We start from the raw sequence: 18,332 nt of genomic DNA, 5'->3' as shown, positions 1-18,332 counted from the left end.
CTCAAGTGTTGTAGCAGAACCATTCTGGAATAAGTGAAGGCTCAAAAGGCAGAAGTGGGAAGTGGCATACAATTCTGTTAACCCTCCCTGCTTGTTTAATCTTGCTTTTTCTGAGGGTCTGTGGGCTCTCTTGTCCTTTCTAATGCTTTGATAGAGGATCCTAAACAACCATAATAAGAAGTGCTGATATCGAGGACCTAAATCCCTTAGGTATGACACCTTCCACTCCTCAGCATTTGAGAAAAGTGATGTCTTCACCTGTATTCCTGCCAGCTTTCTCTCACTACAGATTATTTCTTTTTCTTCTTTGAGCCTTGGTGCTTTACATCGCCTAAGGATAAGCCTGGCACTTTTTACAATCCATGATCCAATTAGCAGAGAAGGGAGCAGCTCAGCTTGCAACAACACACAGACTCTGGTATGAGCCCCACAGAGGAAAAGCAACACTTTAGACACTCTTTATGCATAGCTGTCTACCTGTTTGCTCTGTGATCTTGGAGCAAAGGCCTGGGGAACTTTGTTAGCTGCCCAAGGTTAACATTCAAGTCTCGATAGACGGAAAAGGTATCATGTAAAATGTTTTTACTGGTGCAGGTTCGCTAAATACCTCCCACAATCTGGACCTTTCTAATAGCTATAATATATATATACATATATATACATGTACATGTACATGTACATATACATATATATGTATAGTCCTTTTTTAAAGTAGAACTTAAAATGATCTGGTTCATTGATTAATTTACAAACTATTACTCATGCAACAGTATTTGTTAAAGACTGGAGAAGACAGAAAGAAGCACAGGATTCCTTTCCTACTGTCTAGGGCTGTATGTTCAGATGAGATATTTATCTTTCACACATCCTCAATTTGCTATTTGCAGGCATCCATTTGCCTAGTGGTTCTCAAGAACATACAGTAACACTACTCACCAGAGATTTTTCTGGGATTTTTTTTGTTTGTTTGTTATTTAATGATTGGAGTGTTGTAATGTGGTGTGCATGTGACGGTGATACAGAAATCACCTTAGAGATCAAGGATGCTAAACATAGTGCTGTATTCCTCAAAGGAAAAAAAAAATGTCTGATACAAAATGTCAAAAGCAACCCTCCTACTTAAAATTGAGAAATACCGTGTAGACTTTTCCCAATCAACCTAAGGCTCTTTGCCCTGATCTATCCCCATGGCCCATTCTTTAGGACAGCAAGGCAGAATTCCTGTGTTGGGGACTGTATCAGCCAGCTTAGGGAGGCTATGCTGCAGTAACAAACAAACCAATGCTTTCAGTGGCTTGAAACAATAAGGTTTGTTTTTCTCTCATGCTCCATATCTATTTTGGGGTGTCTTAGGGTTCTTACCTCTATATCTGAGGTCCAGGCTAAAGAATAGTTCCTCTGTGGCACATTGCAGTTAGGAGTCAGAACAGGACATGGAGAATCAGCAGTTGGTTTTTAAACTTCTGCTTGAAACTGGTTCTTCATTTCCAGTCATATTTCATTGACTAACACAAATCATATGACCAAGCCTGATATTAGTGTGGCAAAAATGTATAAATCCTCTTTCAGGGAGGCACAGCAAATATTTTGAACAGTAATATAATTCCCTTTAGAGAAGGTGGGGTGGAGGAAGATGTTTCTATTATAACAATGTTTCTTAAAATGGGCTCTAGAAAGATGATCTACCTCTGACCACTAACCCAGAACAAGTTAATTCTCTGATTCCCTTAGATCTAAGCTTCAGAAGAATAAGCTGGAAACTCAGTGGGAAGAATGAAAAATCAAACCAATTTTGTCTATGCCAAAAATATAATTTCTATGTCTAGGAATCATTATGGTTGGCTCTTCCATTTCTTGTTATATCTTCTTGGAAGTGAGTGAACCTTCACAAAGATTTCCGTAGCTGCCATAATCCTCATTTCCCTCTTCCCTATCTAGCTGCTCCATCTTGATAAATAAATGTGAATTGTCACGAGGATTTTCTTTTGGGCCCTCATCTCTCTCTCTCTCTCTCTCTCTCTCTCTCTTTCTGTGTGTCTGTCTGTCTCTTTCTTTCTCTCTCTCTCTCTGTCTCCTTAAATCTTTGTGCCCTCCCTGAGAGACTGTCTAATTTTGACACTCTGCTGATCAATATACGATTTTTAAATCTGAGTGGCCTTTCGTCTAAGCTTCAATGACACATTTTCCTTTAACTATTGAACTTTTTCATCATCAAATCAACAACATTTGGAACCAAACTGGCCTTTTCCAACACCCTTTGTTGTGCTTCTTCTGCCAAATCAGATTCGTCTTCTATCAGTGGTACTACCATTATCCTAGTCATGCAGGCTTCAAGCTTCATATTATCTTTTGGACTTAACTCTTTTTGGCCTTTGCTTAGTTCCATGCAAATAATCACTCCTTCCTGTCAATTATTCATGCAGATTGTCTCTTTTTTATTAGTCCCTACTCATGGGGATCGAAAACACCTTTTCCAAACGGGCAGGGTATTGCATGTACCAGAAATAAAATAGTTCATCACCTTCATAGAAAAACTTAAAGGTCAAAGGAAGATGCTCAAGCACTGAGTCACCCAGGCATCCCTAGAATTTTTTTTATTCTTCTGAAATTTTGAGGTAAGAAAACTGAAATTTTGATTTTACAACATTTCTACAAAGAATTGTGGGATAGAAATTTCCTTCAAAGATTCATACTTTGGGGCACCTGGGTGGCTCAGTCGGTTAGCATCTGCCTTTGACTCAGATCATGATCTCAGGGTCCTGGGACTGAGCCCTATGGGCTCCCTGCTCAGCAGGGGGTCAGCTTCTCCATCGCCTTCTGCAACCTCCTCCTGCTCATGCTCACTCTCTCTCTCTCATAAATAAATAAATAAATAAATAAATAAATAAATAAATAAAATCTTTTAAAAATTCATAGTTTGAATAGAATAAAATACATAAGGGTTAAATTAGAATTTATGAATGCTAGAGAGTACTAAAGATGTTAATAACATTTAGATTTCAAAATATAAGCTAATACCCATTATTCTTTGGATTGTCATTGAAATTTTATAAACATTTACTGTCTCAAAGAAGGCATAATGTTCCTCTCAAGGTTATTTAGCTAATACAAAATCTCTTCATATTCACACTTACTGTCAATCTGTTTACTACTTATTCGTCCCTTGAAAATTCTCAATTCTTATAATTAAAATTAATTATTTTGACAATGATTGCTGTGATTTATTTTTCCTTGTGTCTTATCTACACCCTTTACTTGCTGAATGCTCTCTGGCAATCTGTGAACCTCTCTGCTTCAGGTTTCACGCCTATAGTAAAATATATAAAGTTCTTTTGAAAATTATTGACTTTTTTTTTTGAAAATTATTGACTTAAAGCAAAACTTCACATATGCCAACAGTGATGAGTTTTGTTATTGATATGACATGCCTGTGTTTTGTTTGCATACTTTATTCCACAGTTATTATTATTATCTTAATTTATAATTGAAGAAACTTGAGGCTTGGATTAGTTCAGACTCACTTCAGTAGAAAAGCTAATTTGAACAGAGATTTGTATGACTCCACAGACTATTTTTCCCCTCTGATTCTCAAGATCGATGGATGTTTTCAGAACTTCAAAAAAATATGGAAAACTTGGAGAAACCATGAGATATATCAGTAATTAATAATTTTGAAGATAGTGCTAAAAACGTTCCTTCACTTCTCATTTAAGTGTAGACTGCCCTTGTCTTGTTATTTACACCTTCCTAGGTGGTGAATCTTATTTCCCCTAGCAGGTGGTAAACTTTCTAAGGGAAGAGACGAGATAGTGTACTGTTTGATATCATTTGCAGTACTTAGTAAAATGTTATGGTAATAAATATAAATATATTTTTAATAGTTGAACTTGTTTAATTGATGTGAAAACAATACTGTGATATAAACAGGAAAGATACTATCTTTATTTTAACCATGAGGATCTTTAGAAAGAGTGAGGTCAAGGAATTTATCGAAGATCACCCGTCTTAGTCACAGAAATATGGGTTCACTATTATCAATGAATCCTGAGTAAGTACATGATAAATAAAGAAACATCCTAGAGAAGACTTCTGAGTATAGAACAAAGAGAGAAGAGTAGTGTCATAAATTTACTAAATTGTCTTACAAAATAATGCAATGTTTTAAAAGTATTTATTTAAATTCCAGTTAGTCAACATACCAAACAGTGTAATATTAGTTTCAGGTGTACAATTTAGTGATCCAACACTTCCATACAACACCTGGTGCTCATCACAAGTGCCCTGCTTACTCCCCATCATCTATTCAACCCATCCTCCCACCCACCTCCCCTCTGGGAATCATCTGTGTGTTCTCTATAGTTAAGAGTCTATTTCTTGGTTTCTCTCTCTCTCTCTCTCTCTCTCTCTGTCTTTTTTTCACTTTTGCTTGTTTGTTTTGTTTCTTAAATTGCACATGTGAGTGAAATCACATGATATTTGTCTTTCTCTGGCTGACTTATTTCATTTAGCATAATATTCTGTAGCTGCATCCACATCAGAGCAAATGACAAGATTTCATTCTTTTTTATGGCCAAGTAATAATCTATTGTATATATGTACCACGTCTTTCTTATCCATTCATCATTAGATGGACATTTGGGCTGTTTCCATAATTTGGCTCTTGTAAGTAATGTTACTGTAGACGTCAGGGTGCATGTATCCCTCTGAATTAATATTTTGCATTCTTGGTGTAAATACCTAGTATTGCGATTGATGGATCATAGGGTCATTTTATTATTAACTTTATGAAGAACCCCCAAGCTGTTTTATAGAGTGACTGTGCCAGTTTGCATTCCCAGAAACAGTGCAAGAGGGTTCGCCATTCTCCAGTTTTTCACCAACATTTCTTGTTTCCTGTGTTTTTGATGTTAGCCATTCTGAAAGGTGTGAGGTGATATCTCATTGTAGTTCTGAAGTGTATTTCCCCGATGATGAGTGATGTTGAGCATATTTGCATGTGTCTGTTAGCCATCTGGATGTCTTCTTGGGAAAAATGTGTATTCATGTCTCTGCCCAATTGTTAATTGGATTATTCACTTTGGGAGGTGTTGAGTTTTATAAATTCTATATATATTTTGGCCACTAACTCTTTAGCAGATATGTCATCGGTAAATATTTTCTCCTATTCAGCAAGTTGCCTTTTAGTTTTGCTGAGTGTTTCCTTCACTGTGCTGAAGCTTTTGAACTTGATGTAGTCCCAATAGTTTATTTTGGCTTTTGTTTCCCTTATCTCAGGAGACACATCTAGAAAGAAGTTACTATGGCCAATGTCATAGAGGTTACTGCCTGTGTTCTCTTCTAGGATTTTTATGGTCTCATGTCTCACATTTAGGTCTTTCATCCATTTTTAATTTCTTTTTGTGTATAGTGTAAGAAAGTAGTCTGGTTTCATTCTTCCGCATGTCACTGTCCCATTTTCCCAACACCATTTGTTGAAGAGACTTTTTCCCATTGGATATTCTTTCCTGCTTTATTGAAGATTAATTGACCATTACTTGTGAGTTCATTTCTGAGTTTTCTATGCTGTTTTATTGATTTTATATATCTATTTTCTGTGCCACTACAATACTATTCTGATCAGTACCGCTTTGTAATAAAATTTGGGTGTCTGGAATCATGATGCCTCTGGCTTTGCTTTTCCTTTTCAAAATTGCTTTGGCAATTTGGGATCTTTATTTGGGTTCCATAAAAATTTTAGGATTGTTTGTTCTAGCTCTGTGAAAAATGCTGTTGGCATTTTGACAGAAATTGCGTTAAATATGTAGATTGCTTTATCTGTAGATTACAGATATTTTAACACTATTTGTTCTTCTGATCCATGAGCATGGAATATCTTTCCATTTCTTTGTGTCCTCTTCAATTTATTTCATCAGTGTTTTATAGTTTTCAGAGTATAGATCTTCCACTTCTTTGATTTATTCCTAAGTATCTTACTGGTTTTGCTGCAAGTGTAAATAGGATTGATTCCTTAATTTCTCTTTCTGCTGCTTCATTATTGATGCATAGAAATGCAACAGATTTCTGCACACTGACTTTGTATCCCGTGACTCTACTGAATTTGTGTATCAGTTCTAGCAATTTTGGGGTGGAGTCTTTCTAGTTTTCAATATAGAGTATCATGTCATCTGAAAATACCAAAAGTTTGACTTCTTTGATGATTTGGATGCCTTCTCTTCCTTCCTTCCTTCCTTCCTTCCTTCCTTCCTTCCTTCCTTCCTTCCTTCTTTCTTTCATTTTCTGACTACTGTGGCTATGGCTTCCAGTACTATGGTGAATAGGAGTGGTGAGAGTGGACATCCCTTTCTGTTTCTGATCATAGAGGAAAAGGTCTCTGCTTTTCTCCATTGAGGATAATATTAGCTGTGATTTTTCCATATATAACTTTTATTATGTTGAGGTATTTTCCCTCTGTTCCTACTTTGTTGAAGGTTTTTTATCATGAATGTATGTTGTGCCTTGAAATGCTTTTTCTCCATCCATTGAAAGGATCCTATGGTTCTCATCCTTTTTTTTATTAATGTGGTTATCATATTGATTGACTTGTGAATATTGAATCTCTTTACAGCCCAGGAATAAATTCCCCTTGATCATGATGAACAATTCTTTTAATATATTATTGGATTCAGTTTGCTGGTGTTTTATTGAGAACTTTTGCATCCATGTTCATCAGGGATGTTGACTTGTAGTTCCTTTTTTCGTGGAATCTTTCTTTGTTTTTGGTACCAGGGTAATACTGGCTCATAGAATGAGTTTGGAAGTTTTCCTTCCTTTTCTATTTTGTGGAGCCATTTGAGAAAATAGGTATTAATTTTTTTCTTTTTTAATATTTGGTAAAATTCACCTGTGAAGACATATGGACCTGGACTTTTATTTGTTGGTAGATTTTCATTACTGATTCAATTTTTTTGTTGCTGTTGTTACTGGTTATCAGTCTGTTCAAGGTTTCTTTCTTCCTGTTTCAGTTTTGGTAGTTCATATGTTTGTAGGAATTTCTTCTCGTTCTTCTAGGTTGTCCAATTTGTTAGCATATAGCTTTCCATAATAGTCTTATATTTGTATTTCCGTGATGTTGGTTGTTATTTCTCCTTTCTTGTTTGTGACCTTATTTATTTGGGTCCTTTCTCTTCTCTTTTCTGATAAGTCTGGCCAGGGATTTATCAATTTTACTAATATTTTCAAAGAACCAAGGGCACCTGGGTGGATCAGTTGGTTAAGTGTTCAACTCTTGTTTTAGGCTCAGGTCATGATCTAGGGATTGGGAGGTTGAACCCTGCTTTGGGCTCCACGTTTAGCAGAGTCTGTTTTGGATTCTCTCCCTCAGCCCCTCCCCCTGCTCTCTCTCCCTCTCTATCAAAAATAAATAAACAAAATCTTTTAAAAATAAAAAAAGAACCAGTTCCTGTTCTCTTTTATCTGTTCTATTGTTTTTTGTTTCATTTTTTTTTTTTTAGTTTCTGTATCATTTGTTTCTGCTATGATCTTTATTATTTTCCTCATTTTACTGCCTCTAAGCTTCATTTGTTCTTTTTCTAACTCCTAAATTTAGGTATGAGGTTAGTTTGCATATTTGAGATTTTTCTTGCTTTTTGAGATAGGACTGTATTACTACATAATTACCTTTTAGAACTGCTTTTGCAGCATCCCAAAGATTTGGACCATTGTGTTTTCACCATGCATTTTTTTTTTTCATTTCTTCTTTGATTCCTGGTTTAGTAGGTTTCATTCATTGTTTAGTAGGATGTTGTTTAGCCTCCAGGCATTTGTGGTTTTTCCAAATTTTTTCTTGTGGTTGACTTCAAGTTTCATTCTGGAAAATGTGCCATGTGCACTTGAAAATAATGTGAATTCTGCTGCTTTAGGATGGAATGTCCTGAACATACCAGTTAAGTCCATTTGGTCCAGTGTGTCAATAAAAGCCATTGTTTCCTTGTTGATTTTCTGCTTAGATTATCTGTCCATTGCTGCAAATGGGATGTTAAAGTCCCTTACTATTATTGTACTATTATCAATAAGTTCCTTATGTTTGTTATTGTTTTATATATTTAGGTGCTGCCATGTTGGTGACATAAATATTTACTATTGTTATATCTTCCTGTTGAACCGTCCCCTTTATTATGATATAATGCCCTTCTTCATATTTTGTTACAGTATTTGTTTTAACGTCTAGTTTGTCTGATGCAAATATTGTTACTCCAGTTTAATTTTGACAAAATATTCCAATTTTTTTTTAATTTTTATTTATTTATGATAGTCACAGAGAGAGAGAGAGAGGCAGAGACACAGGCAGAGGGAGAAGCAGGCTCCATGCACCGGGAGCCCGATGTGGGATTCGATCCCGGGTCTCCAGGATCGCGCCCTGGGCCAAAGGCAGGCGCCAAACCGCTGCGCCACCCAGGGATCCCTAAAATATTCCAATTTTTTAATACTCTTAGGACTGGCATTTATTTTACTTTAGAAATTTCAAATGACATAATAACAACAACACAACAATAGCAATAATAGTAAAAGTAAGCAAAAACTAACATCTATTTAGTGCTTACAATGTTCTAGCACTATGTGAACATTTACATATATTATTTGATTTAATATTCATTATTCATATGCCTATGTAAGTTTCTGAAACTTTTAGTGAACTAAAAATATGTATAATGAAAAAGGCACAAATCTTATGTAAATGTTCACAAAATGAATACACTTAAGTAAATAATATCCAAACAAAAAAGTGAGCATTAAGAGAAACCCAGAAGCCCTCCTCATTTCTCTTTCAGGCCTTACCCTCCCCATAGTAACCACTTCACTAACTTCTAACAGCACAGATTAGTGCTGTCAATGTTTGAGTATGATATAAACAAAATGATACAATCTGTAGGGTTCTGGTGCTTAGGCCTTTTTTAAAAAATATTTTGTTCATGACAACCATCCATATTATTTCATGCAACATAACTTCTTTATTATCATTAATATATAAGGTTTCATTGTGTTTTCCTGATGCTTCATAACATATCAACCTAAATATAGTGGCTTAAAGCAGAGTCATTTTATTATTTCTCACGATTTTGTGGGACAGGAAGTTGGACAGAGCTTGGCTGGGTAATGTTCCTGCTCCATGTGGCATCAACTGAGGTTACTCATTGATCTGTTGCTATGGATGGGGTAATATGAAGGATTTAAGAAAAATTTACCAAATTTTAGAAAACTGACAGGAATAGCTAGAAGGCTGGGCTTAGCTGGGAATGTCCCATTATAAAATTGAAAGTATCTGTTCTGTGGAAGACACTTTTAAAATGTTAAGAGAATGAAGAGACAAACCATCAATTAGAAAATATTTGCAAAACCACGTGCCTGATATGGTAGGCAGAAGAATGCTCTCTATGCACTCCCCAACAAAAATGTTCATGCTCTAATCTCTGAAACCTGTGAATACTCACAAGAAAAATGGGGCTTTGAAGATCTGACTAAATCAAGGACTTTGAAATGGGAGAATATCCTGGATTTTCTAGTAAACCCAATCTAATCACAAGAGCCTTTAAAAGCAGAAAACCTTTCCTGAAAGTGTACAGAGAGGTATGACTTTGAAAGAATGGTCATAGAGATGTGTGTTGCTGGATTTGAAGATGGAGGAAAGAGGACATGAACCTAGGAATGTGGGCAACTTCTAGAAACTGGAAAAGTAAGAAAATGTATTCTCCCATACAGTCTACAAGATGAAATTATAGCCTTGCTTACACCAGCAAAACTCTTATAAGACTTCTGACATAGAGAAGTATAAGATAATAATGATTTGCTATTCTAAGGTTACTATGTTTGTGGCAATTTGTTATGAAAGTAAAAGAAAGCTAATATATATGATTAAAGTCTTATATGCCCAACATATACACACACACATAAAATTAAACACAGCAATAAGAAAACAAAAACACAATTAAAATTTGAGCTAAAGTGGTGCCTTGGAGGCTCTGTCAATTGAACATCTGACTTTTGATTTTGGTTAAGGTCATGATCTCAGAGTCATGAGATAAAGCCCCATGTCAGGTTTTGTGCTCAGCATGGAGTTTGCTTGAGATTCTCTCCCTCCATCCCTCTCGCCACTTAAGCTCTATCTCTCTCTCTCTCAAAAAGTAAATCAATAAAATCTTTAAAATAAATAAACTTTGGATATAAGATCTGCACAGACACTTCAACAAAAAATATATAGAGAGAAGTCAAATAAGTAGATGAAAGGTTGCCCAACATCATTTGTCATTAGGGAAATGCAAATTGAAACCACAATGAGATACCATTACAAACATAATAGAATAGCTAAAATCCATCCAATTGGTGGCAAGAATTCAAAGGAGCATAAACTCTCATCATTACTAATAGTAATGCAAAAAGGTACAGCCACTTTGAAAGATAGTTTAGCAGTTTCTTACAAAACTAAACATAATTTTACCACACAACCCAGCAGTAACACTCCTGGCTATTTACCCAACTGATTTGAAAGCTTATGTGCTAACAGAAACTTGCATGTGAATATTTATAGCAGCATTATTTATAATCTCTGAAACCTAGAAGTAACTAAGATGTTCTTCAATTGTTGAATGGATAAAGAACTATATCTACACAATAAAATATTATTCTAAGATAAAAGAATATGAGGTATCAAGTCATGTAAATACATGGCTGAATCTTAAATACATTTTGCTAAGTAAAAGAAGCCAGTCTGAAAAGTCTATATACCATATCATTCGATATATATGACATTCTGGAAAAGGCAAAATTGTAGAAATGGTAGATAGATGTTTGCCATGGTCTCAGGAGTGGGAGGGTTAATAGGTGAATCACAAGAGATTTTTTTAGGGTGGGGAAGTTAGTCTTTATTACATTGTATTGCTGGATGCATAACAATATGCATTTATCAGCACCCATAGAACTCGATAGCACAAAGAGTGAGCCTTAATATACCCAAATTTTAAAATATCATTTAACAGTTTGGAGGATCCGAGGATGCACTGCTGGACATGGCAAATGGCCTAACAGTATTACAACCTCATTGCAGTGGTGGGAGTAGTAGATGATGAACTAAATAACTATAAAAATTATAAAAATAAAAGAAGTTTCAACATTAAAAGCCAAAGGAACTGTATATAATTACTGCATTCTGATTGATAAAGTTATTTCCCTCATCAGTGTGGGTTAGCAATCCTGAAACTATTATACATACATCCTGAAATTAAACAAGTAGACAGTAGAAAGTGGGAGCCAAGTTTCTCACTACTGGAGTGAGATGTTGGAGATATGCAAAGAAAGAAGCTAGAATGATCCATGTGATAAAGTATAGCTTATACAGTTAAATATAGAAATATTTATATATGTGTATGTGTACACACAATAGTCAGTATTTATACATATATCTGTCCCTTCTCTGTCATCTGAGAGGGTCTGGAAGTAATGACATACAAATAAGCAACAAGAACACCTAGGATCAAAAAAAAAAAAAAAAGAACACCTAGGATCAAAATCTTGATTTCTAATACTATTTTCCAAGAAATGAAGTGGGCTTCATTGGAGAAATGAGTGATTCGAGGACTGGGTACAGGAAGTACACAAGATGAATCTGGAGCATCTTATAGTGCCTGAAAACAAAGAAGTAACATGCAACATGCACACACACGTACACACACACACACAGTGATGAGGGTATGTCAAAAGGACATAAAAGTCAGTTGATAGAGCTCCCAAATACCAAAAATGGGACAATTTGAGTAATAAAGTAGTATTGGATTGTAAACTGTGGTATAAGTATCCATGAATCTGTATTGATATAAACAAGTGATTGAATAAATAAATAAATTGGGCTTAAACAACAATTCTCCCATGCTGAAGAATCCCAAATAAATTATGTAGATACTCCTCCCCCCCCAGAGGTGGAGCATAACTTCCTAGTTTTTAAATATGGGCTGTGCATACATTCTTCTTTCCTAAGAGTGTAGTCAGAAAAGAATGAAGGAGTAACTTTATACTTGATAAATCTCACAGACACTGCCATAGACAGGTGGTCAAGGCTAACATCAACAATGTAAGTCATGTTGTTAGTGTGAACCCTTGATATTGTTGTAACAAGAATATCACGATGCCTCAGAGGTGTTTCTTATCTAAACCCATAACCCCAGTCAAGTCATGGAAGAAATACCAGTCAAACCCCAACTGAAAAGCATTCTACAAAATACCTAACCAGTATTCCTTAATTCACATCATCAAAACTAAAGTCTGTAAAACTCTCATAGCCAAGAGGAGCCTAAGAAGGTATGGTTGCTAAATATAATGGGGTGTCCTAGATGAGATTCTGGCCCAGAAAGAGGTCATTGTGTAAAAACTAAGAAAATCCTGGTAAAGTATGAACTTCAGTTAACATTAATGTATTATTATATATGTATTATCATCTTGTTTAAATTATAACAACGGATTCAATGCCTGCTCATTAATTATAACAAATGTAAATAGTAATGTAAGGTATTAATAATAGGGAAACAGGGAGGGTCATATGGAAACTCTCTGTACTATCGTCTCAATTTTCCTCTAAACCTAAAATATTCCAAAATTAAGAGTTTAATTTTAAAAAAACATGAGGGGAAAAAATAACATGAGATAATCTATAGACCCACTAAACAATAAGCTTCATGTCTCCTGAGTATAGATGTAAGCAAGCAAAATGAATGAGACTTTGAAATAAGATATTATGATAAATAAGGCATATAATACCTCAAAGAGATACTATGAGAAAATAGTATCCAGTCAAAACCATAGGAAGTTGTGGGATGCCTGGGTGGCTCAGTGGTTGAGCATCTGCCTTTGGCTCAGGACGTGATCCCAGGATCTTGGGATAGAGACCCACATTGGACTCCCTGCAGGGAGTCTGCTTCTCTCTCTGCCTATGTCTCAGCCTCTCTCTCTGTGTCTCTCATGAATAAATAAATAAAATCTTTACCAAAAATGGAAAGTTGTAAAACAAGTTCAGATAAATGTAAAAACCCCCAAGATCTGTCATTTAGAAAGATGTGGCCTTAGTCAATTAGTTTGACTCAAATGAAGACATTCTCAGTCCCCCTCAGGTCCTTCTGATTTACTTGCTGTGTTCAAAAACAGACATGATCTTGACTGAATCTGATGGGGGCAGTGTTAAGGGGTTTATGCCTATGAGTGTCATGTCTTGTCACTTGTTCAGTACCAACTGGAATTTGGAAAAGGTGAAACCTGGGCATTAGCCAAAGGTTTTTCTAATACTTCAAGTACAGAAACATTACATATAACACAGGCTGAGGTAATGAGAAGATATAAAGGAAAGCATGAGTTTTAGATATGCTGAAGAGATGGAGTCCATTGGTCCTGGTGATTTGGCCATATGTTGAGACACACTAAGAAAGAAGTGACTATGTCCATAATAAATCTATTAACTAAAACCAGTTATATGCATTCATTCATTCCTTGCAGATATATTTTTCAGCATATATTATATGTCATGCATAGTGTTAGGTCGTCAAGATAAAATACTGAACAAAACAGATGCAGTTCCTGCTCCCATAGAGGTCAATCAAATTGGAAAATCATATTAATACATAGTTATATAGTTATCATGTAATATGAAAGATGCTATGAAAAACAAGTGCTTTTAATGGATTACTAAAGTGATGAAATCAACTCTGAGATTTAGGGAAGCTTTGCTGAGCAATGTAAGAAGCAGGAATAAAAAAGAATGTTGGGACAAAAAGCTGATGATTTGTATTTTGGATGATTTGTGTTTATAGAGGTTTTGGCATAAATAAATTTTCTCTGCATAAGTCAAAGTTGCCTACCTTTCTTTCAACATTTCTCAGTCAGATGAGAAACACTAAAGCTTATTTCATGTCACAGGTTGCCAATACCATGCCTAGTCCATGTGGATCATGACATTTTTGTGACACACACACCACACACACGCACACACTATCATGGAACAATAGGAAGAGCTTTATGGAGAGTGAAATTTAGATGGGGAGCTAAGATGAACATGATACCACAGTTGTTTTTTGTTTGTTTTAGGGTTTTGTTTTCTAGAGAAGTAATTCTCATCTTTTTCTGAATTGAGAGAAAAATTCCTAGAAGCAGATACACTGAGGTCCAGACCTCTACAGTCCTTTCCAGAATCTAAGAGCTCGGTACCTGTTTCCCCTGACCTCTCATATTTCAGACAATACTTTATCTTTTCCAAACTAAAGTTTTCCAGTATCTTTGGCTCATATCTTAACCTAGAGGGCTGGTTTAAAAGCTATGGTTCTAGAGACTACAGCTTTAGAAGAGGATGAAACAGGAAAAGGAAAACATTTTGAGGGAATTGTTTTGTGGGAATTGTTTTCTATAATTCTATAACCAGTGCTCTAAGCACCAGTTATAAAATGGAAATAATAAGTTACTGTAGGATGGTTTGAGGATTACAGGAAACAGTCCATGTAAAGTGGTTGGTAGAATAAGGACTCAAATGTTAAATATTACTATAATTATGATTAGTACCATTATTATTATGCAACCAGTATTTTCCATCATGATCTTAAAAAGTTATACATGAAGGGCACCTGGGTGGCTCAGTCCATTGAGCCTCTGACTCTTGATTTTGGCTCAGGTCATGATCTCTGGGTCATGAGATCGAGCCCCATGTGGGACTCTGTGCTCAGGGGGGAGTCTACTACTCTTCTCCTCCTTCCTCTCCCCACTGTGTGCTGTGTGCGTGTGCTCTCTCCCTCTCTCTCTGAAATAAATAAATCTTTTTTATAAAAGGAAATTATCTGTGAGAAGCATATTCCTCATTTCCCATAATCACTTTTTATCCTGTTTCAACTCCTCTAGGTTCTCTCTGCCACTTTATCAGCTCCAAGTAAATTCAAATATTTCATTTATTTATTTATTTATTTATTTATTTATTTATTTATTTTCATTCATTCATTCATTCATTCATTCATTCATGAAAGACCCAAAGAGAGAAGCATTGACATAGGCAGAGGGAGTAGCAGGCTCCCTGTGGGGAGCCCAATATGGGACTTGATCCCAGGATCCTGGGATCACGACCTGAGCCAAAGGCAGACACTCAACCACTGAGCCACCAAGGTGCCCCAGTAAATTTAAATCTTAACACAATTTCCAATATATTTCTTGGGAATTATTTGTACGGATTTCATTTTTTTTACTTGGATTGTCTCATTTTAGGAAAATGCAGGGGTGAGGAAAAAAATACCACACTTTTAAATCTGCCCATCAACTGAAATTAGAAATGTATAAAACAGATCAACTTTAGGAGAAACTTTTTTATTAAATGCATTATGAGCTCTTGCAGCCTGTTGTGTACACAGAGACCAGCTGAAGCCTGCTGAGTTTTGTCACATAGGCCAACTCCAAAGTCACAAGTTACCTGGGAAGCTTGAGCTGTGTGCTGAATCCATACAAGGCCAGCTAGTTTTGTCTAACTTCTTTTGCTGCTAGTGGTCTTCAGGGGGGAGATGAACTGTATCCTTCTATCCAGCAGGGCACCAGAGGGCTGAAACCTTTTTTTGTGAGTAAGGAGTATGTCGCTCTTCCTGGAATAGCTGTCACACATGAGGTAAATGGGGTGAGCCAGCATGGCACGCTCATGGAATAGCATTTGGGCTCTTCACTCTCTGTTGGCCTGGCTGAGTTGGTGGGAGTTCATGACATTCTCAGGGGCGTGTTAAGCTCAAGAGTATTTGATTGTAATTACCTGGGAGCCACATGACTAATCCGCACACCTAACTTATACTGCGAGAGACATTATTTCTAGGGAGTGATAAATGGCAACTACTTAATTGTTTGGAGGAAAAGTGGTGTAGTTTCAATTTGGCCTGGTTCCCAGTCTGGATAACCATGAGTGCCTTCCAAAACAGCATCAATAATAACATTCTGTAGACAGCTAGACCCCATTCCATTGATATTTCTTAGAGGCAGTATTTCTTATGTACATTCTCAGGGGAGGGCTAGTATAGTATTCCTAATCTATTTTCCCCATTAGGGAAAATTAGATATATGAAAGTAATGGCCAATTCCCAAAATCACACAGTGGATATGAATGCTAGAGGCAAAAATGAAACCCAGGTGACCAGTCCCTTCATGAACCAGAATGCATGAGAACAAATGGTGCAGGATATTGTATTTGAAGAGTTTTTTCCTTCCTGACATGGGAGTAAAGAAGGATGTTGGATATTTACAAAAACCTAGCACAGTCCCTTGTACATAATGTAAAGTGAATAAATGCACATTTCCTTCTCTTTCCTTCCCCTATTCCTTACTTTTCTCCTTTGAATTTTCATCTCTGCAAAAAATCTCATTGGAATCCTTCAATGATTCTCTCTCCAGGAATTAAACAAAATCTTTCTCTCCCCCCTCTTTGTTACCTTCTCCCTTCTGCCCCCTTCTCTCTTCTTATTCCATTCCCACACATCTTCAAGGTGACAGAGATGCATCTGGGAAAGAGTTAACAAATCAAAGTCAACAGATGGTGATTCGGTACAACAGATCCTAGAGAACGAAGAGATGAGAACTTCCTTTTTTCCTTTGGCCTTTGGAAACTTGAGAAAATAGGGGGAAAATCTCAGTGCTGTGGGTTCATATTTGATTTTTCACAACTTCATATTTCTCTCATTCTTGGCCAGCCTTGCCACCTGCCAGCAGCTGACCCGACAGAGTTAAGGTTAGCCTGACAGGAAGTGCTGAAAGGATGTCTACAGAAAAGTTCGATAGTAGAACACGCTGTGCTCACAGCCAGAGTTTTCGCACACACCTGTCCAATTAAGAATCTGGGCCCATCCTGAATAAATTATACCACAGCTTTTACTCTGAAGTGAAAGGAGATGCTGTGTGCTCCTGCTGGAGCCAGACTCCTCCTGGGATCATGGCAAATGCACCTGGCCCAACGTCCGAACACAGGGTGGTGCTCATCTGCTCCAACCAGGTGTGTAGCAAGCCTCATGGCCACCTGGCAATGGCCCATCGGAGGTCCAAATGCTGACTTCCCAAAAGATCTTGTGTGCCTGGTATTTGTTCTCAATGGTCAGTTAACTGTATTCGTCTTAATGATGTCTACAAGGTATTTCAACTAAATGGTAGGGAATCTCACATACCAGCCAGCTGGTTTGGACTTGAAGCTATCTTCATTTTTAGTTGTCTTCTTCAAATGAGGACACTTCCTCAGGTTCGATTTCAGCAAATTTAGGAATGACAAAATACAGAAATTCTTTCAATGTTTGTGATGACTTAGACTTTCTGGATTATGCTCCCCTTCATGTTCATACCCCACATTAGTGACTGTGTCCTTCTACATTTTGGTTTTTATACACACACACACAAATACACACACACACACACACACACACACATCTCTTACTACTTTCCATCAAGGAAAGGAGTACTTTATTGTCCACAGTGGGGGATTTACATAGAATAGTTTCAAGTTGTGTTTATGACCAGGATCCTGATGTTGGTTAGTGGGCTGACTGAGGGGAAATAAATGTCAGGTACATAACCTTGATCCAATGACAAACATCAGAGAAGAGCTAGAGATCCTTAGAAAAGTGTACTATCTGTTACTCCATTTGTTCATCAATTTATTTTTCATAAACTTAGAAAAAAAACAGCTGCATGTTTGAAACTGTTAAGAACTAATTAACTCAATTCTGCATGTGAATTAAGTCATCAGGACAGTATAGCTTTGATATGTATTTAATATAATAAAGCACAGAAAGTAGGAACCCATTCCTCTGTCAAAGGGCCTCAGTTCCTAGGCATCTAAAGCTGCTCCTCCTAACCATCCCTTCACCTCCAGTGCATTCATGATCATAGCTCTTGAGACTGAAAGGGTCTGGAGACTGTGAGGGTCTTGGAGGCAAGGGCATGAACAGCTCTGGGACCACATGACAAGAGTATCATGTGAGCCTTCACAGTGACACAACAGTGAAGATGATGAGATACCTCCAGGAAGTCCTAGAAGTAGCAGATCCTGATCATGAAGGAGAGTGGAAAATGATAAACAGGTGCCCCCATGGAACTTGTGGCATAGACTTGGGATTCCCAGACATGGTGGTAAGTGTTGCTTCAGTAGCAGGTGGGGCTCAAGTCATAAAGACACAACATCCTCCCTCTTTTTTATCCCCAGGTATATATGTCCTGAAGAAACACTATTAGCCACACAACAGTGAAATTCTAGTGTTCAAAATCACCTGAGAGAGTTCAAGAGAAATGAGATGCACTATGGAAGGTCACATAGCCCATAGGAT

This window comes from Vulpes vulpes, chromosome 12 (genome assembly GCF_048418805.1).
Source record: "Vulpes vulpes isolate BD-2025 chromosome 12, VulVul3, whole genome shotgun sequence".
NCBI lineage: Eukaryota > Metazoa > Chordata > Mammalia > Carnivora > Canidae > Vulpes > Vulpes vulpes.
This window is presented reverse-complemented; position numbering follows the sequence as displayed.